The 27,578-nt window shown below is 46.8% G+C and overlaps 1 protein-coding gene across 4 annotated transcripts in view; it reads left to right on the forward strand.

Moving 5' to 3' along the window:
* Nucleotides 1-7,322: 7,322 nt before the first annotated feature.
* The window catches only part of LNPK (lunapark, ER junction formation factor), a 151,298-nt gene continuing 131,042 nt past the window's right edge, over nucleotides 7,323-27,578 (forward strand). For 2 of the 4 annotated variants that reach the window (XM_040357698.1, XM_040357700.1), the window contains exon 1: nucleotides 7,323-7,485. The gene's annotated coding sequence lies outside the window, so the exon portion shown is untranslated. The remainder of the gene's footprint in view (nucleotides 7,486-27,578) is intronic. The other 2 variants (XM_040357696.1, XM_040357699.1) reach the window with 1 other exon arrangement.

The raw sequence follows: 27,578 nt of genomic DNA on the forward strand, positions 1-27,578 counted from the left end.
ATCAGAAGATTAATGTGTTTCCCGTTCCGAACTTTCTGCACTAGGTATATGTAAAAAAAAAAAAAAAAAAAAATCTTTTTATTTATGTCCACTGAACGATTTATCGGTCATTACAAGATGGCACTATCGTTTGTGCTCACGACCGAACGTTCGTTTTTCGAAAGTTCGTTTGGACGATTTTTCGTGGAGTGTATGGCCAGCATAAGTGTGATCTGTGAAAAAAAATTGTAACAAATAAATCAGAACGAAGCAGTCCTCTATTGTGACCAGGGCTGGACTGGGACAAAATATTGGCCCTGGACTTCATCCAGACTGGCCCACTTTGACAGGTCTCTCCCACAGAGGCTGGACAACTCCTGCCCCCCCCCCCCCCCCCCCCGGCAACCCAAGCCCCCTCTCCCCCTTCACTAGCCACTAGCCGTTTTACTTTATTAGAGTAGAACGGCTGGTACTGGTACTCTTACAGGCAGTACCAGTTGGGAAGCTAGACATTATTTCTTCCGGGGCAAAGAATCAGTTCGGTGTCCCCCCCCCCCTTATGGGACAAGATTAGGCAGAAGTGAGAAACTCCCAGGCCGCTGTCACTGATGCCGGCCCACTGAGCCATCGGCCCACCGGGAAACTCCCTGTAGTCCCAATGGCCAGTCCATCCCTGATTGTGACCAAACACAAATAACAGCCCAAAAGTACAGAAAAAAATGCAAGGTTGAAATAAAGAATTCCACATAGATATGACCCACTTTGTGAAAGGATAGAGACACCACCACCGATATATGGAGGAGGCTTACCAGATGGTGTTGACTTGGTGAGGTATATACCACTCAAGTCAAAACAGGCTTGTATAATCAGTCAGCAAGATGTATCCAGCTGGTCATGAATCCACATATCAGTTGGCACCGCAAATTCCAATAAACACCAGGAAGTGTAAAATACATGTAGTCTTGTTGGAGCCAGAGATACGGTAACCACATAACATGCGTAATGGGAAAAAAACTCACATAGTGTGATATCGTACAAGGTAGTATTTATTAAAAAGATTAAAAATGAACACTCACATTTGGAAGAACGTCATAAACATATCACAAAGTGCAAGAGCGATGTGTGTGAATGGGTCCACCAGACGCGTTTCAACTAAACAGTCATCATCTGGGGTCCCATTTCACGGATCACACTTAGTCATTTGGTGTCACTGAAATTAAGATTTCATGTATATGTATGTTTGCAACATTTGACATGTGTTGTCAACTGACTTATGCACATAAATAAGCGCTACACTTTTTTCATATTCTAGTTTTTGCTTTGTCACAGCTGTGTTGGCAGCTAATTTTTGTGTTCACTTATTGCACAGCGCAGTATATTCTATATATAATTTTTTGAGAAGTGCCAGAATTGGCCTGGTGTTGAAGTGGCTAAGCAAAGGGGTGGGATAGGAGTGACATCACTGACCAAAAAAAAAAATGGTCAGGGTCACCATTATCACCACCCCTTTCTTCTTTTTATAGCTGATGACATTTTGGATGCTGTCATAGGGGTATTACATTCCCTATGCTGACTCATGTGAAGGGGACAGGTATCTGGGGCCCCTTATTAATAAAGGAGTTTCAAGATTCCCACTGCCCTTAAACATCGCCACACCACTCATATTGTCACCTAATCACCGCCACACTACTCATATTGTCACCTTATCACTGCCACGCCACTCATAGTGGGGGTTATTTACTAAAGGCAAATCCACTTTGCACTACAAGTGCAAACTATAAGTGCAAAGTGCACTTGAAACTACACTCAAAGTGCACTTGGAAGTGCAGTCGCTGCAGATCCAAGGGAGACATGCAAGGAAAAAAAAAAACAGCATTTTAGCTTGCACATGATTGGATGAGAACATCTGCAGAGGTTCCACTCATTTGAGATCTACCCCTAAGATTTACAGTGACTGCACTTCCAAGTGCACTTTCAGTGCAATTTCAAGTGCACTTTGCATTCATATTTTGCACTTGTAGTGCAAAGTGGATTTGCCTTTCGTAAATAACCCCCATTGTCACATTATCACTATCACACCGGTTATAGTGTCACTGATCACCTCCATGTCAGTCATATTTACCCCTAATCACCGCCACACCACTCATATTGCCCCCTAATTGGATAGTTTGCTTTCCAAAATGTGGTCATTTTGTTCTGGTGCTCCAGGGTCTCCAAAAATGTAATGGACAGTCCATAAATTAGATGTGTAATTTATGTGCCTAGAATGGCTGATGGTGCTCTTTGGATTTTGGGCCCTTCCATATGGCTAAGCTGTGAAAAAGTCTCACACGTATGGTATCCCCATACTCAGGAGGAAAAGTAGAATATACACTGATTTGGGTTATTTTTTTTTTACCAAAGAAATGTACCAGAATACATTTTTGCCTAAATTTATGAAAAGAAAAGCTTTTTTTTTGCAAAATGTTATGACAGAAAGCAAGAAAATATTTTTTTTTTCCAAATTTTCAGTATTTTTTCATTTATAAATAATGTGACCGAACCCACTGTCACTGTGTGTTTTGGAAGGGACTGTGGGTGGGCCTCCTACCCACAGATTATGGCCCAAAAGAGACTGGAGACCTGGGGACAAGCTGACATTGAGATAATGTAATGTAATGCTACATCTCTCCCCCCCCCCTCTTGTTGCTATGTCTAATTGTGTTGGTAAATTGCATAGACAATGGTCTGGACTGGAGACATCTCTCTGCAGGGGATGTGTATTGAGAGGCTGCCTGCTTACCATAATCCCTTTATGTTTATCTGTAGCCTGTTTCAATGTACAAATGTTCAGTTCCCATTGGTTGTTCCTTGTCCCCCACCCCTCCCCTCTATGACAAGGCTAAGGGGAGTGTCCCTAACTGTGTGTAAAACTGTCTGTCTTGGATTTAATAAACAGTTTATGCTCTTCATGTTTAACCCTCAACACCTGTGTGGATTGTCTTGTGATTGAGGGGTTAAGTGCTGGTTATGGCGAATCTGCAGGCTGCGGGTGCATTTGGAGAACAGGAGACACAGGTCTGCCGGATGTGCCCACCTGGGGTATTCGAGATCCGTCACAGTGGTGGCATCAGTGGGATGTCTCCTGCAGTCCGGGACATCCAAACCACCACCAGGAATTGAGATCCGGGCAGCCGCCGAGGAGTGATACGGGGACCGGCCAGCATGAGAGTGGAGTTCGGGAGGAGGCTGTAAGGCATGCGGAAGCAACATCGGGGACCAGCGATGGAGCACACCATGCTCCGCTTGGAGGATGTGATCCACTGGCAACTCTGGCATGAAACGCTAAGCCACGAGCGGCACCATCAGGGGAAGATCCTTCCCTCCTCCACAGAGATGTACTTGACGCAGTACCGTGCACGAGAGGTGTTCCTGAGGGAACGACCGTGAGATGAATGGAAGACGGAGCTTGGAAGATTGGTCCAGGAGGAGATGAGGCTGGACGCCAGCTACAGAGCCCTCCGGTGGTTTGCGGCTCAACTGTGGCCAAGTACAGCAGATGGCAGCTTGACAGAAGGCGTTGGCTACGGCAGCGTGGGGCTGCTCCATCAAAAAATGTATGGAGACCCAGACTTTGGGAGCGATGAGGAGTGGCGGCTGGAAAACATCCTGGACTTCCGAGATGAGGTACTGGACCTCCCCGAAGAGGCGTGTGACCTGGAGGAATTGAAGTTCCTGGTTGAGCAGGAATGGGAGCTTGAGATTGCCTACAAGCGGCTGTTTGACAGTAATCAGCAGCCTGGCATGGCTCCTGTTGCCTGGGACTGTCCGGGAGAAATAGCGGACAGTTACGAAGATGCGAAGCAAATGGAGCCAGGGGTGCCCCTACGTTTTCCTGTCCTAACCGCAATGGAAGAAGCGGCGATGATACAGAGGACACTGCGAGTGCTAGAATGCCAGAACGCACCGGAGGTTCCCCAGGCAGTGAGACAAGCTAATAGCATAAAGGTCTCAGAAGGGGGCGTTAAGACAAGAGCTGGAAGGCTGGTAAATGGTGATCAGCAGCAAGGCCAGAGTATTGCATCCGGTGCCCCAGAAGAAGAGCTGGCTACAGGGCAGACTGCCGCTGGCCTCTGCCCAGCATCAGAAAAAGAGTTGGATCCGGGGAGTCTGAGAGATGATCTTCGTGAGCCATTTCCCCAACGGCAGATATCCCCACCGGCAGTGGAGGAAGCAATTCTCCCTCCCCAGCAATTGGACACTACCCCAATGTTCATCCACCCAGCAGAAGCATTGGCTACGGGGCAGAGTGCCACTGGCCTCTGCCCACCCTCAGTTAGATCCAGGGAGTCCGAAGGATGACCTCAGTGAGCTGTTTCCCCAGCACTTGGACACTACTCCAGTGTTTATTTCCCCAGAAGAAGCACTGGCTACAGGGCAGAGTGGTGCTGGCCTCTGCCCTCCCTCAGAGTTAGATCCAGGGAGTCAGAGGGATGAAGTCAGTGAGCTGGTTGCCCAGCACTTGGACACTACCCCAGTGTTTATCCCCCCAGCAGAAGCACTGGCTGCATGGCAGAGTCCCGCTGGCCCCTGCTCAGCCCTCAGTAAGTTTTTAGAGGGTTTGGGAGACAGCCCCTCTCAGAAGTCGCCTCAGCAGCTGGTCACAGAACCAGGAGGGGAGAAAACCCTTCCCCCTCTCCAGCGGCTAAACTCTACCGTTGTATATGTCCCCCTAGCAGAAGCGCTGGCTACGGGGCAGAGCGATGTTGGCCTCTGCCCATGAATTAGAAAAAAAGATGGAGAGTCCGGGAGATAGTCCCTGCAAGATACCTTCTCAGCGGCTGGTAACTACACCAGGAGAAAAGCAAGTACCTTTTCCTCCCCAAATGCATAGCCCTACCAGCCTACGTTCCCTACCAGCTGAAGCGCTAGCATCAGGGCAGAGGATTATTCAGCTCCCCCCAATATCTGCAACCCACCCCCGGATCAGGGGAGTGCGGACAGATGTTCCCACTCTGCAGAGGCTGTTTTTATTCACGGGAGACCGTATGTGCGTTTTTTCTCCCCAGCGCCAGAGTCGTACTTTTACTTTTCCTGTTTGCCTGGGGTGGAAGTTTGTGACTAACACAGGTCCAGACCAGTTGAGGGTCAGAAACCTGGTTAGTCTGTTTTTAAAAGGGAAGAAATGTGACAGAACCCACTGTCACTGTGTGTTTTGGAAGGGACTGTGGGTGGGCCTCATACCCACAGATTATTGCCCAGAAGAGACTGGAGACCTGGGGACAAGCTGGCATTGAGATAATATAATGCAATGCTACATCCCTTCTCTCCCCCCCCTCTTGTTGCTGTGTCTAATTGTGTTGGTAAATTGCATAGACAATGGTCTGGACTGGAGACATCTCTCCGCAGGGGATGTGTATTGAGAGGCTGCCTGCTTACCATAATCCCTTTATGTTTATCTGTAGCCTGTTTCAATGTACAAATGTTCAGTTCCCATTGGTTGTTCCTTGTCCCCCTCCCCTCTATGACAAGGCTAAGGGGAGTGTCCCTAACTGTGTGTAAAACTGTATGTCACGGATTTAATAAACAGTTTATGCTCTTCATGTTTAACCCTCAACACCTGTGTGGATTGTCTCGTGATTGAGGGGTTAAGGGCTGGTTATGGCGAATCTGCAGGCTGCGGGTGCAATTGGAGGACAGGAGACACAGGCCTGGCGAATGTGCCCACCTGGAGTATTCGAGATCCGTCACAAATAACAACAAAAAAAAAAGCGGACCTTCATCCTCCCGAGGACAATTCTATATCTCTTCCCCTCCTTCCTCCCTCTGCAGTAATAGGGCATTGCTTTTTTCTTTTGTTTATGTCTTTTTATTTTTTTAAAGAGAAGAATTTTTACAGAATCACACTTACCTAGGTGGATGTAGCATTAGTCTGATGCTGCATCTGTCCCTCCAACGCTGCCGATCGCTCGGTTCTCAGGGCTCTGTAAGCAGAAAGCTGGTGAATGTCAGTCACCGCACTCTCCTCCCTCACTGGAGTTCTGGACTGTGGAGGGGGCGGGAGCGTCCGGCTCTCAGCGTCTCCCTGAGAGGCTGAGCTGGGTGCCGGGCGGGTGTGTGGGCAGGTCCCGGCTTTATTGTCATAATCTTGCCTGAGCCTGGACTGGTTCTGTGACGTCAGCAGACAGTGGACAATGAACTGCACTCCTGTAATCCACAGAAGTACAGCCAAACAAGCTTTATCTGTACTTCTCCTTTAATGTAAAGACCGCCTCCCTATGCATGTCTTTCGCCTTAGGTGAATGATATGCACACTGGCTGCTGAGCCTCGTGGGATATATACGTCACACATCCCAAGGGGCATAGCCTTTCATTCAAGAACAGGTGAAGGAGGTAGGCCTATCGGCACATCATCGAGAGGCCCATCCGCTGAACCCACAAGAGCTGGCACGCTTCTTGATGATGTCAGAGAAAACATGGCGGTGCGGGACGGAGCTGTGGCCGGGCATGAGATGCTCTCAGTGGGTCAAAGTTGGATCCACTGGATGGGTGAGTATCTGAAATCTCCAGATACCACCATCAGTTAATGGGGGGGGGGGTTGTTTGGCAAGAGTTCCTCTTTAAATATCACAAAAAAAGCTCTATTTGTCTTAAAAAAAAAAATGATGAAAATGTTGTTTGGGTACAGCGTTACATGACTGAGTAATTGTCATTCACAGTGTGACAGCGCTGAAAGCTGAACTTGGAAGGAAGGTGGGTGAAAGTGTCCGGACTTCAGGTGGGTAAAGTAGAACTACAGATAAAACTTTTTTTCACTTTGGAATGGGTACGGAAGATTTATAACCCCTGTTAGTTTTTTGTGCCATCTGTCATCCTTCAGGGAGATTTCCCTTCACTTCCTGTCTCATAGCCAAAACAGGAAGTTCACAGAAATGCCTTTAACCCCAGGGTGTCACTAGTGTCCCCATTGGAAGATTTTCCTCTGTTCCTGTTCTGGTGTGAACACAAAAGGTTGTATTTTCTTTTTACACTTTTGATAATAACGGTAAACAGAATAAATAGCGTAAAGCTCCCTTCTAGTCCCTCTGCTCTATACAAAAAAAGTTTTGTTTTTAGTTATACTTTGAGCCAGTACCTTATTCAGTCAAAAAGCAGAGCACTGTCCTCTCCCTCTCCTCATGCCGTGCATACACAGTGAGTGATATGAGAGTCTATCCATTCTATGACAAGCGCTCCTGCCTTCTCCTGTCACACAGACTGACTGAGCAGCACTCTCCACCAAGACAACAGGAGCACGTCACGTGACGGCTTCTCCCCCCTTTCCCGCCTGTTTCAAAAGCGCCACGTCACGGGGGGAAGCTGTAGCACGCCGCACTCGGGTCTCGCTCTCTGATTGGCGTTGTGATTCTCGGTGTGTGCCTTGCGTGTGACGTCGCTATGTCATGGTATAGGGGCGGGGCTGGGCGCTCAGGACTCCTGTGTTGGTGAATTAGTGACTGGTGGAGGTGCGGAAGGAGGCGTCGGCAGGTAATGCACGCTCTACGTTTGTTGTGGGATTGTGGAGCCGTGTGCTCGGTGTTTAGCCAGCAGGGGCGGCGGCCTGGGAATGGTGTGCCCGAGTCCCTGTCATCCCGGCCCAATGACAGCCTGGCCGCCCGCCCCCCTGTCATCATGTCACTGCCGGTGTATTATGGAGTCTGTCAGGGTCCCCTCCCTCCTTTTCCTTGGTTTACTTGTCGCCATGGTGTCCATTCTGTGATGTAAGGGGTGTCAGACCGGGAGGGGCCCTGACTGCGTGGGCTGAGGAACATGCTGGGACTTGTAGTTGTAGGACACCTTTCCCTGCTCACAGCAACTCGCCATAGAATGAAGGATTGTGTATCGCACCCAGTGTTTAGTACCACCCCTCCCCCATCATGTACTCAGCGCGTCTCTCCCCCCGATCATGTAATTAGCGCGCGCCCCTCCACGCTATGATGTACATGGTGCGCGCCCCTCCACCCCATCATGTACTCGGCGCGCCCCTCCACCCCATCATGTACTCGGCGCGCCCCTCCACCCCATCATGTACTCGGCGCGCCCCTCCACCCCATCATGTACTCAGTGCGCGCCCCTCCACCCCATCATATACTCAGCGCGCGCGCCCCTCCACCCCATCATGTACTCAGCGCGCGCGCCCCTCCACCCCATCATGTACTCAGCGCGCGCGCCCCTCCACCCCATCATGTACTCAGCGCGCGCGCCCCTCCACCCCATCATGTACTCAGAGCGCCCGCCCCTCCACCCCATCATGTACTCAGAGCGCCCGCCCCTCCACCCCATCATGTACTCAGAGCGCCCGCCCCTCCACCCCATCATGTACTCAGAGCGTGTGCGCCCCTCCACCCCATCATGTACTCAGAGCGTGTGCGCCCCTCCACCCCATCATGTACTCAGAGCGAACCCCTCCACCCCGTCATGTACTCAGCGCGCGCGCCCCTCCACCCCATCATGTACTCAGAGCGCCCGCCCCTCCACCCCATCATGTACTCAGAGCGCCCGCCCCTCCACCCCATCATGTACTCAGAGCGTGTGCGCCCCTCCACCCCATCATGTACTCAGAGCGTGTGCGCCCCTCCACCCCATCATGTACTCAGAGCGAACCCCTCCACCCCGTCATGTACTCAGAAAGCATGTGCAAGCCCCTCCACCCCGTCATGTACTCAGCGCGCATGTGCGAGCCCCGTCATGTACTCAGCGCGCATGTACGAGCCCCTCCACCCCACCATGTACTCAGCGCACGAGCCCGCCCCACCATGTACTCAGCACGCGCGCCCCTCCGGCACACACTAACTGGAGTCTAACGGGAATGATACCAGCTGATTGGAGAAAATGTAGCACCAATATTTAAAAAGGGCCAAATGCATCGCTGGGAATTACAGACCAGTTAGCCTAACATCAATTGTATGCAAGCTCCTGGAGCTATATGATAAGGGACTATATACAAGATTTTACAAGACTATATACAAGATTTTAGTAATGAGAACGGTATCATTAGCAGTAATCAGCATGGATTCATAAATAATCGGTCTTGCCAAACCAATCTATTAACCTTCTATGACAGGGGTACTAAATTAAAATTCAAGGAGGTCCGGTTGCCAAATTTTTTTTTGGGCCGAGGTCCGAATCTCAAGTCTGTGCTATGACTCAGAAAGATTGTAGTCACGGGTGTCCCCATCAGAGCGCCCCTTTACATCAGGTGTCCCCATCAGAGCGCCCCTTTACATCAGGTGTCCCCATCAGAGCGCCCCTTTACATCAGGTGTCCCCATCAGAGCGCCCCTTTACATCAGGTGTCCCCATCAGAGCGCCCCTTTACATCAGGTGTCCCCATCACATTCCTGCCAGAGTGCCTCCTTGCATCAGATGTACCCATTAGAGTCCTCCTTAACATAAAATAAGGGTCACGTTGATGGGAACATTTTATGTTAAGGGACACTCTAATGGGCCAATTTTATGTTAAGGGGCACTCTGATGGGTATATTTTTAATGTGCACAATTAACATTTTATGTTAAGGGGCACTCTGATGGGCACAAGAAAATGTGTCCATCAGTGATCCCCTTAACAAAATATGCCCATCACTGTGCACATTAAAAATATACCCATCAGTGTACCCCTTAAAATTATATGTCTCCATCAGCGTACCCCTTATCATAAAATATTCCCATCAGCGTGCCCCTTAACAAAAAATCTGCCCATCAGAGTGCCCCTTAACATAAAATAAGGGTCATGCTGATGGGCACATTTAATTTTAAGGTGCACGCTGATGGGTATATTTTTAATGTGCACGCTGATAGGCACATTTTATGTTAAGGGGCACTCTGATGGGCACAACAAAAATGTGTCCATCAGTGTGCACATTAAAAATCTATACCCATCAGCGTGCCCCTTAAAATAAGTGGTCCATCAGAGTGCCCCTTAACATTAACATATGCCCAGCAGTGTGCCCAATAAAAATATACCTGTTAGTGATCACTAATGGCCCACATACCTTAATGAAGGAAGGCACTGAAATACCGACGGGGGTGGAAGATGAGAGATAAGGAGCCAGGATCCGGGAACCGCGAGCAGCAGGGGGCGGAGCACACGTGATGTCACGCCCCTAGTTGCCAGGAGTGGACCCGGGAACCGCGAAAAGCAGGGGGGTGGGGCGCGCGCATGAAGTCACACCCCTAATCCCTGCCGTGAGTCACCCCCAATCTGGACCTGCGGCGAGGAGCAGGCGCACGCACGCAGCGTCACTGGTTGCTGGGGAAACCCCAGCAAACCAACGCTTTCTGTTATAGTGGCGGTCCGGGCAGAAGCGGCACTCGGGCCGGACTCGGACCGCGGGCCGCCATTTAGTGACGGCTGTTCTATGAGGAAAGTAAGCTGCCATCTATATAATGGAAGGCCCTTAGACCTGGTGTATCTGGATTTTGCAAAAGCATTTGACAGTTCCCCATAAATGGTTACTGTACAAACTACAGCACATGGATTTAAATCTGGCTACAAGGGCGAGTTCAGAGGGTGGTGATAAATGGGCAGTACACATCGTGTAGTCGGCGTGCGCGCCGCCTTTTTTAAATGGAGCCAAGGCTGTGGTGAGGTGCTCACTGCCTCCCAAAGCAGCTTTGGATGCTGTGTGGTACTAAGTGCTCCTCCAGGAATCCTGCAGCAGGATGGTCAGCACAGCGCTCTTCTGAGACTTGAAGTGAAGGGGTGGCTAGGGACATTGGCCCTACAATGTATGCATGTGAGGACCTTATGATAACCATACACACTACAATCTGCCCATACAATGTTTGTACAATCAACAATGCTTAAAGGGTTCACATTTAAAAAAAAAAAATGGAAAAGGTGAACTAACCACCATGCACAGGGCCCTTTCCCAGTCCCCGCTGTACCTACCTCTGTAGGTGATGAGCTGTAAGTGCCAATGTAGTGGTCCAGGGAACCCACACTTCTGCAGTGGTGCTGGGGTAGATCCATGCGATTTCTGATTGACTAGCGCTGGCACAGAGCATCACTCTGATCCATCTCTGAAGCAGTGCGGGGGGTTAAAATCCCTTTACCCCTTCAGCGCCTGCATGGGCACTTACAGCTTATCGCCTATGGAAGTACAGCGAGAAGGGTGTTGGTTCATCTCCTCCATTTTTTTTCGGAGAAAGCGAACTTGCACTTTAAACAGTATTTGTATGGGGTCCCCTATGCCTAGTAAAAAAATTGGGACAAAAAAATACCGCTTTAAAAGTGATGTGTGGTAATCTTAGTACACAGCTTTAGAGCCGGTCACAACAGTTAATGTGAAATTATCCAAAGGGACAAACATGAAATATTTTCATGTATGATAACAAAACAAACTATTTTTGTGTAATTTAGTATAATTGTACGAAAAAAAAAAAAATAGACACGCATTCTCGAAGCAAAAGAATACATTACAACGCAATACATCACTTCCTAAATTGTGTTCTGTCGTGCAAGAATTTTCATAACTTGGTTGGTTTTGGTTTTCCATATGAGACTAGCATGCAAAAAAAAGCAATCGTTGGTCTGATGGTTTTTCTAATGTGTACAAGACATAAGGTCCCTTGTACATACCAGGGCCAGTGTCCCTAGCCACCCCTCCACTTGAGTTTTGGATGGAGCTTTGTGTGCAGGAAAGCTATAGCCTAGGCCCCGGGTACACTGGATGTTCAGCACCAATGTATGGGGCGCTGATATTTATCTGTGGGTGGAGAGCATAGGTGTGCAGTGCTGCCCGCAGTCTGTCAAACTCTGAGAGGGTAATGGCAACTCTGGCTGAATGGTGCACCTAGCAGTACTTCTGTACAGGGCAGAATGCGCCCAGGGACCATTGCCTGAAATTCACAACGTTTTTTTATGCTGGTCATTCGTTCCTGGGCACATTTCCCTAGTTGGAAGCACTACACTGTCCAGCCCCAGCCTCTCAAAATTTGAAAGCCTGCCAGCAGCGGCACTGGAGGCTACACCTGTTTCTTACACCCACAGCTAAACACGCAGTGTGCATGGGGCCTTATGGCAGGTTTTACATTTTTACAAGTGTTCAGCTTGGACCAGTGTGTATGTGCCATACCTGTGGAAGCTGGTAATCACTGCAGTAGGCACCACTATTACAGTGATCTCCTCTAGCTTCCAGGTTATGTTGTGTGGCTGCCCTGTTGCTCTCTGAACAAAGGAGGTCGCTTTTCCGGTATGGATGCTGTTTCGGAAAACACTTGCCTTTTCTCATTCAAAGTATTCTCTGATTGGAAGAGGTGGAGATGTCAGTCTTTATATAGTAATGGAGCCTACTACAGTGATGCCCACAGGTATAGCCTCCTTATTTACATTGGTCCAAGCTGGACCAATCTAACGATTTACCATAATCATACTTAAGATTTAAATTGATGATATTTAATGTATTTAGTTGACCTATTGATGGAGGATTTGTTTTTCAGTTCTCTGCTGTATTTTTTTAAAAGTGCCGTTAATGTGAATTGACATCTCATCCCTGACATAAGTAATGGAAATGTCAAAAGCTTGACCTCCCTCTTCCATTTGATGCAAGTTCAAGTTAATGTCTCTCTCTTGAGAAAAAAACCTTGCTACAAGTAATCACGTTACCAGTATATGTAATCTTAACTGATTTCCTGGCAATCGGACTGTAGTATATCTAACGCTTAACTAATCCTGAACAACTCTTGCCAATTCTGCAATCATGTTAGTTTTGTTATCTGTTTTACTGCCACGTGGTGCATTAAATAGTTTGATCCGAAGTACAGGGTGTCAGATGTTGCAAACAGCTGATCTGTAACTGATATTGGTCACAACTATGCCTGCAGAGCTAAGATATGTTTGTCAATGCATTGAGCTTTGCTGTATTTTCTACCAGGTATTTCGATTTAGTTTACTGTGGGTTCAGGGCTGGACAAATCCTCGGGGCCGGGTAGCAAACATTAAAGGAGGAGTCCAGCCAAAACTAGTTTCTATAGATCACAGTAGTGCAGTTTGTTTTGCACTCCTGTGACCTGTTTTCAGCAGAGAGCGGACTGAACTCCACTCTCTGACCTCAAAGAAATTGGTCCAGGTACTGCGTCATCCCGACAATGGGAGTCTGGATCCGCCAGGTGCCTCTACTGACACCTGTCTCAGCCTTTCAGTGAGCCACTGAGAGCCTGAGACAGCCGCTCCCCACCACAGCTCAGCGCTCCAGTGAGCGAGGAGGAGCGGAGAGCTGCTGATTGATAGTCAGCAGCTCTCTGCTCGGGGAGCTGTGAGAACCGAGCCATTGGCGATGTTTGATCGTTTTGTTCTCAGTGTAGGGGGACAGATGGACCCATGCTGCATCCACCTAGGTAAGTATGAAAAAAAAAACAACAACCTATACTTCTCTTTTTAAAGCCGAGCAAATAAAAAAAAATGTTCCTTACTGTGACCGCTGACGGTGGGGTGGGGGGTGGGCGCTACTGCTTATGCTGACCCTCGGCTGCAAAGGATTATTTTTATTTGCTGTAGTTGGACTTTCAAAATCTGAGGTTTATTACTTCCCCACTCTGTTTTGTACACATTGAAGTGTTTCTCCACTATAGTGTTATTAGGTAATGTTTATTAACATTGTCATCGCTGGGAGATAAAAAGAAACGTAACATTTCGTTCTTTTGGATCAAAGGGGTGAACTTCTGCCTGTTTATCCACTTCTGCCCTTGTTTTAACCTTATACAGCCCACTTCCTGTTTGTTGTCTGGTAAAAAGCCTAGGCTTATGACTTCTTGCGCAGCTCTTATAAGAGGACCAATGAGAGTTGCAGAGCTGGAGGTGTGCCTCTGTGTAAATCCAGGAAGTAAACAGGCAGCAGCTTCAACTGCCCACAGTTGAAATGGTTGCAGCCAGACTTCGTGGAGGGAGATTTCTGCAGCATATTTGGGAAGTACAGAATCGCAGTATATATAAAATATGCTTGGAGGGAAGCTTCAGAATGGCAAAGATGTTTTTATTACAAATTATTTAAGCAGACTGCAGTCCCTCTTTAACCACTTGCTTACTGGGCACATATACCCCCTTCCTGCCCAGGCGAAATTTCAGCTTTCAGCACTGTCACGCTTTGAATGACAATTGCGCGGTCGTGCGACGTGGCTCCCAAACAAAATTGACGTCCTTTTTTTTCCCCCCACAAATAGAGCTTTCTTTTGGTGGTATTTGATCACCTCTGCGGTTTTTATTTTTTGCGATATAAACAAAAATAGAGCGTAAATTTAAAAAAAAAAACAATTTTTTACTTTTTGCTATAATAAATATCCAATAAAAAAAAAAAAAAAATTCTCAGTTTAGGCTGATATGTATTCTTCTACATATTTTTGGTAAAAATAAAAATGGCAATAAGCGTATAGTGATTGGTTTGCGCAAACGTTATAGCGCCTACAAAATGGGGGATAGAATTTAGATTTTTTTATTTTTTTTACTAGTAATGGCGGCGATCTGTGATTTTTTATTTTTTTTTTGTCAGTACTGCGGACACATTGGACACTTTTGACACATTTTTGGGACCATTCACATTTATACAGCGAACAGTGCTATAAATATGCACTGATTACTGTATAAATGTGACTGGCAGGGAAGGGGTTAACACTAGGTGGCGAGGAAGGGGTTAATGTGTGCCCTGCATAGTGTTTCTAACTGTGGGGGGAGGGGAGTGACTGTGGGAGGTGACCGATGGTTATCCCTATATTCAAGGCACACACCATCGGTCTCCTCTCCCTGACAGGACCTCTGTTTACACACAGAGATCCATGTCTCTGTGAATGCTGATCGTGGGTGCCTGGAGGACATTGCGGCCGCCAGGCACGCGCATCAGCACCTGAGTGACGAGGCGGGCATGCGCGCCCCCCCCCCCCCAGTGGCTGGAGGCCGTATATAGATGGCCTCCCGGCAATTAAGAGCCACATTGTGGCCGTAAAAAGTAGTCGGGCGGGTGGGAGGTGGTTAAAGACTAAACCTTTTTCTGACACTTGTTGCTTACAAGGTAAAATCCATATCCTTTTCTTGCTAGCAAATTACTTGGAACGTCCAAACATTATATATCTTTTTAGCAGGGAGCCTAACAAATAAAATGGTGGTTGTTTCAATATTTTGTCACACTGTATTTGCGCAGCGTTCTTTTAAACTTATTGGGGGAAAAAATACACTTCAGTTAATAAAAAAAAAAAAAATGGTGAAACTGTAAAGTTACCCCATTTTCTTTTTTTGTATAATGTGAAAGATGTTATGCCGCGAGAATCGTGATCTTTATTCTAAGCAAAGAATTGTGATTCTTGTTTTAGTCAGAATTGTGCAGCTCTAATGCTGGGGTGGGTGAGCTTCCATGCCTAGCCTGGTCCATTTGAAATGGGAAAGAAGGGGGACTGGCAGGATCACCAGGTAATTTACACAAAGGGAGCAATGCAAAGAGAACAGCATACTTTTTAGTATATATCAGAACTATGAATTGTTGGGGTAACACATATTTTAACCTCTTTGCCACCGCGCCATAGACAAAAGACGTCTACAGCGATGTGGAGTTGTTCTGGGAGGACGTCCCTGGGACGTCCTCCCAGAATCCTCCTCTCGCGCACCCCCTGGGCGCGCTCCCGGGATCATCTGTGAGCGCCGGGTCTAGAAGACCCGGCGCATCACAGATCGCGGTAAATTGCCGCTGATAGCGGCCGTTTACCACTTGATCGCGATCACTTGTAAACAAACCGGCGCCATGTGATGACGCCAGTTCCTCCCTCTCCTCTCTGTACCGATCGGTACAGTGTGAGAGGAGAGGGGGGAGAGCGGAAGCAGCAGCTGCTGTGGGCTGGATCTGTGACAAATGCAGTCACAGATCCAGCCATCCATCCCTGCGCAATACCCCCCAATACTCTGCAATACCCCCCAATACTCTGCAATACCTGCTAATATGACAGAAACAAGATTTTTTAATTTTTTTTTTTCTGTGTTTTCTTTTATAGCATAAAAAACCCAGAGGTGATCAAATACCACCAAAAGAAAGCTCTATTTGTGGGAAAAAAAGGACAAAAATTTCAGATGGGCACAATGTTGTATGACTAAGAGTAATTGTCATTCAAATTGTGAGAGCACCGAAAGCTGAAAATTGGTCTGGTTAGGAAGGGGGTTTAAGTGCCCAGTGGTTAAGTGAGTCAATGACTAAACATAAGTGTGTGCTTCTTATGTAACAAACAACCTAATCTGACACACTTGTATTTTGTGATTAATTCATAGAATACGTTTAGGGCTCTTTCAGATGGCCGATTAGTGCCATCCTCCAAGCAGAGCCACTGGCAGATGTGTGCGCATCCATCTTGGAGTGGCATGCAGGCAGCCAGCAGAAATGGATGCTCACATAGTGCTGACATGGAGGCTCTGTGTTCTGACCTGGCAAATTTTGACATGCATTTGTGTCCCTGCTGGTGCTGTGTGTGCATACACTTCTAGGGGCTGCCTGCACGCAGCTCCAAGGATACACATGCATCTGCTCTGCACGGAGGACTGCACTAATCTGTCACCAGAGTGAACCCTTACTGTGAATGAATAAGGGGAGAGGAGGGACAGATAAATGACAGTACAGATTCTGTGTATGACAAACTCTGCATGCACAGTTGCAGCATTGGAAAGTGGTAGCTGTCCTGTCTGGTCGACCGGTTTATGTTGAATGAGCATGCAGGAAAACCAGCAATTGATCAGCATCCAATCAGTGCTTGCAGTCAATGGCTGCGAGCGCTGACCAGTGTGTTCTTGCATGGGGGGGTATTCCCCATGCAAGAACACAATAGCACAGTGGGAAGATCGCTGTACGAACATTGAATAGTTGGTACAGTGAGCTCAGTCCCCCCCCCCCCCCCCCTTCTTTTTTTTTTTTTTTTTCCAGCCTGCTTGGTTGAAGGAAAAAACGGAATGTGTGTACCATGCGTAACTCTCCTTTTGCCTGTGTCATCTAGTTCTATGTCACAAGAAGTAAACAGAGAAAGATGATGGTGACCCTAGTTCTAGATCTGGTTCGAATAGTAAACATCCAAGTCCAGGTGAAGATTTAGGGCTCATTTACACTTGCTTCTACTTCAACACACAAAGCGCCTACTTTTTGATGCTTCGGCGATGCTTTATTTTGTTTTTTAAGCTTTAATGAAGCTTGACAGATGCTCCTGTGTGTGGATATCTCATACCTGCAATTTATCCAAAGCAATGCTAAAGCTGAATAAAAGCCTCTCAAAAGCTGCAGGCGCTTCAAGCGAGCTTTGTCAAGGAGGCTTTGAAGCACCACTAAAGGCACATGGGGTATAATTTTTTAAGCAAAAAAAACATGACGTGAACAGGGCTGTAAGCGAACCATTTTATTTATTGACGGGGCTTTGATTGGCATTCAGAGCTCTTTAAAAAAGTGAGTCAAATGCCATTTTTTTTTTTTTAAGCAAATGTAAACCAGCCCTCAATCTTCCAGATGTAAGTTGTCACTGGAGGAAGTCAAGGAGTTGTTAAAATGACACCTTTAGATATTGTCCAGGCATGGTTTGATGTACCAAGGACTAAAGAGAAAGACATCCAGAAGTCTTCTCTATCCATAAGGTTCTATTCTAAAGAAATAAAAAAATCCAGAAAGGAAGCAATTTTTTCAAACAATTTAAAACCTAAATTTCCTTTCGATGAAGAAATGCAAAATCTCATCTTTTGAACACATGGGCAAGTTTAAGGATCTGATGGCTAGAAAGGGTGATGTCCTGAAGAGGGCCTGGGATTTTGCTATGGCTAATTCGAAGCCAGCCCTAGCCATAATGTGCGTAGCACGGAATTTCAAGTTTTGGCTGTTACTAGAAGCTGATGCTCCCTAGGGATCAGTTGCTTACTGCCCTGTCTATGTTCTTCAGAGCTGTGGGTACATTGCGGATGACTCGGCAGAGGTTGTAAAGATGACGCTAAGACTTTTCTGCTCTTGTGGAATTGTCTAGTTGAGCCTCTGGCTTAAGATGTGGTTGGGACTTGTGGCATCTAAGCCTGTGTAATTTTACTTTTTACAGATGATCTACTTTTTGGGTCAGGTCTGGAAGCTGCCTTGGAGCGTACAGTTTATAGGTAAAAAGCCTTCCCAGAAAATAAGAAAAAAACTATTTCTTCAAGATCAAGGGCACCAACCGCTAGAAGGGGGGGGGGGGGGGGGGGAGAGAGGAAAAAGACCCATTGGACAAAGGGGCTCCAAATCCCAATGATGGGCTGGTATCTATGAATGGAAGATTGTGAGGCTTCTTCCAACAGTGCAAAGAAATTGCCTCCAGCTAACTTTGTTTGGTTATAGATCCTCCTGCCTTACCGCGATATTCGGGCGCTAGCGGTGAGGTTTTAACCCCCGCTAGCGGACGAAAAAGGGTTAATACCGCCCGCGTTGCAGGCGGTATTACCGCGCTTTCCCATTGATTTCAATGGGAAGGCGCGGTATAGGAGCGGTGAACAACACCGCTCCTATACCGCGGTAAAGATGCGGCTAGCAGGACTTTTGGTGCGCTCCTGCTAGCGCACCGCTTCAATGTGAAAGCCTTCGGGCTTTCACATTGAACACTACAGGGCAGGTTTTTTCATGCGGTATAGCGGCGCTATTTTTAGCGCTGTACCGCATGACAAACGCCCCAGTGTGCAAGGGGCCTTAGTGGCATTGTAGGTGGAAAGAGTTGGAGCTACCCCAGAGCAAATATGTAAGGCACAACCTGGTCTATCTTTTCTACATTCACTTGCCACTACCAATTGGACTTATTAACTAGTCTAGGGCTGCAATTAACGATTATTTTCATTGATTAGTTGGCTGATTTTATTGTTTCGGTTAATGACCTTAAAAAAAAAAAAAGAAAAAGTGTGGCCATACAACAATGTCTTTCTTCAAAAAAAACGTTTTAAGAATGTTCGTTCGATTTTTCTAATAGGCAGTGGGCTCAAATCGATGTTCGTTTTTCACAGTGACGGGGACGTTTAGAAAGAATAGAAAACTTCTTGGTCAAAGGAATTTTCAGACAGTGTATGTGGTTTTCGTTCAGAAATTGCATTCATTTTAAAGCTGAATGTTAAAAGTAAAACTTTCAAACATTCTTTCATTCAGCAAATGTACAAAGATTTTTCGTATTAATATAATATGAACAGTAGTATTTGCTCTTTTTGTACTATAAAGGGCTAATTTTTTTTTTTTTTTTTTTTTTTAACCCATGTTACTGGCCGATCGATTATGAAAATAGTTTATGATTAATTTCATAATCGATTAGTTGTATTGGCCCTAAACTAGTCGGGATCAGACTTTTGGGCATAAGGTCGTTCAAAAGTTGTCTCACCTGGCAAGTTTGTGGTTATCTCATGGGCAGCCACTGAAGACAGCCCAAGTTAAATGTTTCCAGGACAGCCAAGTTCACACCCTATTGTTATGGTGCTGTGCTTTTGTTTTTTATTTCCCATTTTTCAGATCCGTCCTTCGGTTCACAATTTTACTGAAGTGGGTGATTGCAGGATTGCCTTTAAATTCTGTTCTGGGTATGTGTTTCTGTGTTAGAGGAGCCCATATCTCATGGGCTGTCCTGGAAGACTACTGGAAATATTTACCAATAAGTCTAACTTAAAGTGCAGGTTCACCCAAAAAATCGATTTTTAACATTACATTCAGCCGAGTTGTCCTAATGACAATCGGCTGTTTTTTTTTCCCCGTACATACCTTATCTTCACCGCCGCTTCCGGGTATGTCTTCTGCGGGACTGGGCGTTCCTATCTGACAGGCTTCCGACCGTCGCATACTACGCATCACGAGTTGCCGAAAGAACCCGAACGTTGGTGCGCAGGCGCCGTATAGAGCCGCACCGACGTTCGGCTTTTTTCGGCAACTCGTGACGCGTAGTATGCGACGATCGGAAGCCTGTCAGATAGGAAGCCCAGTCCCGGAGAAGACATACCCGGAAGCGGCGGTGAAATTGGGTATGTACGGGGAAAAAAAAAAAAAAACAGCCGATTGTCATTAGGACAACTCGACTGAATGTAATGTTAAAATTTTTTTTTTGGGTGAACCCCCGCTTTAAGTTTTTATACAGCACGTTTTATTTTTTTCCTCCCTAGATTCTTCCGGATGCTGGTCTTTTGAAATTTTTGACTGGTGTGGGAGGATGATGTCACTCTCACACAGGAGTGCAGGCATCCTTACACAATGGCAGTGTGCTGAAATGTAAACTGAGCTGTGCTTGCACTGTGTACATGCCAGAGAGGATTGTAAATGGACAGGTAAGTGTATTTCTCTAGTCGTCTTCCAGGACAGCCTCTTGAGACCTTGGGCTCCTCCCTCTGGGTCAGGAAACCCGCACACCCCTTTCTTTAAAAGGTGGTCCTCCAGGCCTCCCTCCTCAGTTATTGTGTTTCCTACCAGAAGGGAAGGAGCGCGCTAGGAACTAGGGAGCTCGATTCCCAGGACTGTCTTGGGTAGGAGACCCTGGCTGGACTCTCCTCTGCCTGCGGCACCCCTCGCCGTTCCCATGGCTGTCAGTTGCTCAGAGAGAGCAGGACTCTTTGGTTGACACCAGTTTCCCCAAAGCCCTGGTACCTGTATCCGGTCGTCCTTGTGGCATTGCTGGGCAAGTAGCTCCGGTGGGGGTGCTTCCAGCTGACCGGGGGGTACAGCAGCGATGGCAGGGAGAGACGCTGGCTTGCCATGCCGTTCCGCGCTCTAAGCATGGACTTCCTCCTTCCGGAAACGGCGCTGAGGGGCGGGGTCTCTGCGTTCCACCGGGCAGAAGTGCGTCACGGGCGGAACAGCGTCATCAAGGAGCGCCGCTGGATACAGTCCTCTCCTGCAAAGTGGCACAGTGTGGGATAACAGGCACCCGGAGTGGTGCAAACAAGCTCAGGCGAGGCCGCGCAGACACCAGGGGCTATGGAGGAAGCCCGTATGGCTACAGACTCCGGGTCCACCATCTCTCAGGTAAGGTGGCAAGGGTGGGCCATACCTTACACTGGGGGATTAAGTTTTTTTTTTTTTTCTCCTGTGGGACCTTGCTTATTCCCTCCCCTGGGTGGGGAACCTAAGGTGACGGGTTTTCGGGCACTTCTTTGGCTGACTCAATCACAGTGGTGTAATGGGTCAGGGCAGGTTCTAATTAGTTATTGTCCCTATTGTTTGCTTTTAGTCCCCTTTCACACTTGTACGACTTATACGAAGGGGAATTATTTAGTTTATTAGATGTTAAAAGAAATCTCTTGTTTTATTTGGAAACCACTAAAGAGTTGAGGCGTTCTGATGCTCTTTTTGTTAATTTTTTGGGTGCCCGTAAGGGTTGCGGAGCATCCAAGTCATCCATCGCTAGGTGGCTTAAGATGGCGATAGTTGAGGCTTACCAGTCAGGGGGTAAAGAACCACCTTTGGTCAAAGCACATTCAACCCGGGCAGTCTCGGTATCCTGGGCAGAGAGAGCCGGAGCCTCCCTGGAAGAGATATGCAAAGCAGCAGCATGGTCGTCTTTTTCGACATTGGCAAGACACTACCGTTTAGACCTACTGTCGGATAAAGAACAAGCCTTTGGACGGAAGGTCCTCCAGACAGTAGTCCCACCCTAAACAAGTAAGTTCTTGCTTATCTCAAGAGGCTGTCCTGGAAGACGACTAGAGAAAAACCGGAGTTAGGCTTACTGGTAACTCTGTTTCTAGGAGTCTTCCAGGACAGCCGGGTTTTTCCCACCCCAGGTTAATGTATAACTATAATAATGAGCGAACGGTGTGTTAGTGTGTTATGTCTTTCAGGTCCTTCTGGTAGTTCTCGGGTAAACTGAGGAGGGAGGCCTGGAGCACCACCTTTTAAAGAAAAGGGTGTGCATGTTTCCTGACCCAGAGGGAGGAGCCCAAGGTCTCAAGAGGCTGTCCTGGAAGACTCATAGAAACAGAGTTACCGGTAAGCCTAACTCCGGTTTTTCATTGCTGAAGCGACAATGCATGTCTCTTCTGCGATAAAAAGACTGCCTGTTTGCAATTTTGTTATATAACATGATTATAAAGATTTTTATTTTTATTTTTTAATCCCAAACCTCTCTGTACTAACCTGCTCTGTGAAATGGAATTGCAGAGTGACCCAAACCACCTTGGTGTATTTCTTGCAGATCTGTGCAGCAATTTAACCTTTGCTTCTCTATAGGAGCTTCCTTCACACCTTCTTTTTTTTTTTTCTGCCTTTTGACAAGCTTTTTTTTTTTTTTTTTAAGCTTTTTAGAAGAGCGTTTTACAGCTTCAGCATTTGTTTAGCCAATAGAAAGTACTAGGGGGAGGAGAGGGACAGGAAATTGGGAGTGGAGATCTGCCTTTTGAGCAGAAAATTTGTGACAAAACGCTTGTAAAACACTCAAGTCAGGCGTTTTTATTGAAGTCTATGGGACCAAAAAATGCTTGTAATCGGCCACAAAGAAGCTCATGTACTTTTTTTGAACTTCAGGTGTTTCACTTCAGGCGACAGAACACTTGGACCCCTTTCACACTGAGGCGCTTTGCAGGCGCTATAGCGCTAAAAATAGCGCCTGCAAAGCACCCTGAAAGAGCCGCTGCTGTCTCTCCAATGTGAAAGCCCAGAGCTGTGCGCTAGCAGGACGGTAAAAAAAAGTCCTGCTAGCAGCATCTTTGGAGCAGTAAAGGAGCGGTGTGTATACCGCTCCTCTACCGCTCCTGCCTATTGAAATCAATGGGCACCGTGGCTATACCGCCGGCAATGCACTGCTGCAGCACCACTTTGTGGGTGGTTTTAACCCTTTTTCGGCCTCTAGCGGGGGTTTAAAGCGCCCCGCTAGCAGCCATATACCCCCGCAAATACGACGGTAAAGCGCTGCTAAAAATGGCGGCACTTTACCGCCGACACCCCAGTGTGAAAGATGTATGCATTGCCAATTGAAATGAACGTGATTTTGCTTGTTGAGCAGTTTTAGAAGCATTAAATCATTCAGGTGTGAACAGCCTTTAATAAAGACCAGTCACTGCTGTTCTCTTTCCTTGTGCATATAATCTCCTATTTCTGTGCCCTTCCTCCAGTTTTCTGTAGGCATCCATTTTAGAAAGTACACCAAGACAGGATGGTAATGTGGGTGTACATTATTAGGTAACTTGTGCCACGTCCTAATTATGGAACAATATGTATAGAAGAAGGAAACATGGACTTTGTAGGCACCACTGATACAAATAAAATGTTGTGTTTTTTTTATTTTTTTATTTTTTAACAATTCACATAAAGCTTATAACAAAAAAATCCTATAAAAACATCACTGTAGCAGGCTACAGTTACACACTTGATATCTACAATAGCAGCCGCTTGAGTTGAAAGTGCAGGGCCAGTGGACCATGATAACACAACACGGCTGAGGGCCAATTCATACCACATGTAGTCTAGTGTGTTTTTTTATTTGTTTTTGCATCAAAAGGGTATGGAAAGTACGTTATATGGTTTTCAATGGCATAGTTCACACCAGTGCTTGCAGTTTCAGTTCCAGAAAAAAAAGTACAACATGGTGCATTTTTCCTGCACTGTACTGTACTGGAACGCCGTAAAATACATAAAAAAATGCACTGGAACACACATGTCCTTAAGGTTAAGAAAAAAAGGGGGACATTGTACTGGAATGCATCAAACACGTTAAAAAACACGCCTTCAGAAAAGCATCTGGAACACATCTGGACTGCGTTTCTAAGGCAGAAATAAAGAGATGCCAAGTAAGTTTATAATATCTATTAGAATTGGTACATCAACAATGTATTTAGAACAAATTAACAAGTCTGAAATACAGCAACCCCAAGAGAAATTGCATGCATAAGTGAGCATATGTGGGGACATGCCAGATGGCAAAAACAATAAAATAACCAATAGAATAAACTCAATAAATTCGGCATGCACCAAAATTTTGGTGTCTGAAAAATAAAATAAAAACATTGATGAGGTGCGGATTTCTGCACATGCGCAATAGCGGTGGCCATGTAGGGTGACTCCCATTGCGGGGTGTTATCCTGGCGGCTCAAGGTCCTGTCCTCCCCTCCCTCCTCCTTGCAGAGTAATAATCTCCCTGTGTCGGGGAGATGAATTGGCCGGGCCGCATAACGGCCTCCTGTGATAGATGGCGCTCTGATCCAATGCGAGTCATTTATTCAGTGTGACGTTATGACAGGAGGTGGGGCATTTTTACTGGAGCCTGGGAAATTCAAATCCAGCTCTGTGACACAGTGGGAGATCACTGCTCTGATCCAGGCACAGGTAGGCTGCATCCCACGGGCACTGGCGGGACTGCATTGATCTCTTGTATCATGTCTCCTAGAGGTGCAGCAAATGGAAATTTTGCTAATACTATTAGCAGTGTGTTTAAGTTTAGTTAAGAGATTACAGACATGATACAAGAGATGGTTGGAGACTGCATTTTTCTTGAGCTTTTCTTGCATCAAAGGTAGCAAAAATATACATGGAGCAACGATTCCCACGCGCGGCTGCCGCATTTAGGAAAGACCGTGGCTTCGGCCTAGTCCTGGAGGCTCGCGGCCATCTTGCTCCTCTCGGCCTACTGTCGCTCCACACAAGGTACTGAGAGTCGCCCTGCCTGCTCCCAGCTACCTGCAGCCTCCGCGGTGTCACTAATGACTACAGGCTATCCCTAAGCCCCAGCCTGTGAGTGGCGGCCATCTCGCTATACCCAAGTCAGGTCTCTTCTTCCCCAGACACAAACCCTGCATTATCACCAGAGCACCCTGGCCTGTCGGAGCACTATCCCTGGCTCAGTTGCTGGTGGGACACCCAACTCCATCGGCCTAGCTCCGGAGCGGCGGCCATCTACACATGGCGGCGGTCTAGGTGAGCTCCCCTAGAGCGTGCGCTGATGTCATCACCCGCCTGCTGGTAAGAGCAGACAATTTTCCTATATACAGTGAGGGGAGATGTGGATATTACTCCCCCACTGTAAGATCACATCTCCCCCACTGTAATAGGATATTACAGTGTGTGTGGGGGGGATGTGGATATTACAGTGGGGACTATATATGGTGGTGGTCCGAAAAATGATCCGATCCGTTGCTCTGATCTGAGGAACGATCCGAACCGTGAGTTTTTTGATCCGGTGCACCCCTAGACACCATCACCTGGCTAGAGAGCCGAGAAACCAACAGAAGAGCGAATGACTAACCTACAATATACAACGCCCGACTGTGCACTACAACCAAGGATCACAAGCCTCCTTCTCTGCACCTTTCTCAGGTACTGTAGACTTCTTACTCCCAGACTCTCTCACTATCTTAAGTTTGCTGCCTGCACGACCCCCCCCCCCCTGTTTTTCTTCTTCTCCTCCCTCTTATCGTCGCTCTCGCGATGGAATAGCCCTATCTTTCGTATCCATCACCTGATGCAATACAACACTAGGTGACCATTCCGCCTAACCACCAAAGAGAGTCTAAATCAACGCTACCTTGCCCAGACACTTGCAAGTGTACCTTTTTTAAAACCTATGGTCAAGCTGCACAAAATACTAAGGCCGAAGCCACAAACGGCTCAAACCTTCCCCTCTACAAACTGAGAACTACTATTGGGAGTCGCAGAAGTCTTACAATATGCAAGACTTATTCAGAGAAGTTTCGCCCCCTCCCCCCTCCCCTGCATTACCGGAAAGACCTGGACTGTGGATATAGGTTCACCTTGGAATCTTCCCTGCCACGTCATACAAACCTCACCACAATATGCCCTGCTAAGGTTGATTCCAGGGAAGTATTAACGCACCAACCTTCTTCACACAGGGCCTAGACCCAGGTTCTCTCTGTTACTGTTTTACTTGAATGAAGTGTTGGACCCACTTCACGCACTTTTAGTTAATGTTTTGTTACGGGAATATGCCTACACCAGTTGGGGTGGGGCTGGGTGGGAGGGAGGTGGGATTGTTGCATCAAAAGTACAATGCAACCAGTACAAATGTTATTTATTTACAGAATGCAAACTTCGTTGTATTTATTCATGCTTTACTATCTGGAGGACTTGCCTGCATATACAGGAAAATGGCCTCCTCTTGCGTGACATTATGGTACTATATGATCAAACTCCTATGTTATTTACATCACACCGCACCATGGCATCTCTGAAATTCTTAACTTGGAATGTTAGTGTTACGAGACGAAGTTAAATGCACGGCCGTCTTATCCTACATTAAAAAACAAAGGGCAGACATCCTAGTCCTTGTGGAGACCCATATAGTTGGCAGCTTACAGTTTTCCCTTAAATGCCCCTGGATTGGCTGGGCATACCATTCAGTCTATACCACAAAAACGCAAGAAGAGTGTCATTGCTCATAACCGCAAGAAGAGTGTCATTGCTCATAACCAAGTCCCTGCACCTTGCGTTATGTGACCTAAGCTCGGACCCACAAGGTTGTTATGTTTTCATACATGCTAAAATATATGGTGAACAGTTTCTATTAATGTCTAACTATGTACCACCTCCATTCTGCATGACAATTCTGACAGAGGGACTCGACTTTATGGCACAGCACTCAATGATACCAGCCATTTGGCTGGGAGACTTCAATGCCACCTTAAACCCTGACCTGGACAGAACACACCCACTTGCCTTGACTTCTAGGCCCTGTACATCCACCAAATTTTTTGAGATTGATATCATCCTTCAATCTGGCTGACTAAAGAGAAGTTCTGGAGAACTAAACACTCACATGCCAGAGCATACTCCTGCTTTTCCTCCACCCACAACCCATGTCCCATATAAACTTTTTTATTCTTCTTTCACAGATACTCATGCCTCGCCTACTAGACGTGGCCCTTTGCCCCAGACTCTTATCGGACCATAGCCCATACTGGATAACACTGGCTGTCCCTATAGTTAAACCACCCAGGACATGGAGACTAAACCCTTTTTTGCTCTCATTACCAGATGATGGTCAGATAGATGAGGATTGGAAGAGATACTCCCAAGACAATGCTCACCTCATTTGCAAACATATGGGACTCATTTAAACTACACGTGAGGACCACCCTGATATCCTGAATTAATATACTCAAAACAACCACAGCTGAAAAGGCAACAAGGTACTGGAGGAGCTTTCCCTCGCAGAACATCGGTATGAGGCTGACCTAACTCCTGATAAAGCCTACCGCCTTTAAACTGTAATCTAGAGTGGTTAATCAGCTACAACATGAGATGTCTAGAAGACCTTTTTTTTTTTTTTTTTCTCTAGACAAACTCTTTGAGCATGGAGAGAGAGCGGGAAAGCTATTGGCATACATGATTCACAGCGAGGATAGACCCATCAGTAGTGATCTCCCTGCGAAACCCGTCGGGTGAGATGGTAACCAAACCTGTAGCAGTAACAGCAAAGTTCCACAGGTGTTTATTTTTTATTTATTTATTTATTTTTTTAGCCTCTATACACCACCGCTACATCCGCTGATTCGACACCTATTGATCGCTTCCTAGAAGGACTCTCCTTTCCACAACTAACCCCAGCCCAGATAGACACTTGAAGCACTACTAATGACCAAGGAGATTGCAATGGCCTACCCTTCAATTCTATTCACAATACAGTGAGACTCTCCTACCTCAGCTGCTT

The sequence above is a fragment of the Rana temporaria genome, chromosome 6 (genome assembly GCF_905171775.1).
Source record: "Rana temporaria chromosome 6, aRanTem1.1, whole genome shotgun sequence".
Classification (NCBI taxonomy): domain Eukaryota; kingdom Metazoa; phylum Chordata; class Amphibia; order Anura; family Ranidae; genus Rana; species Rana temporaria.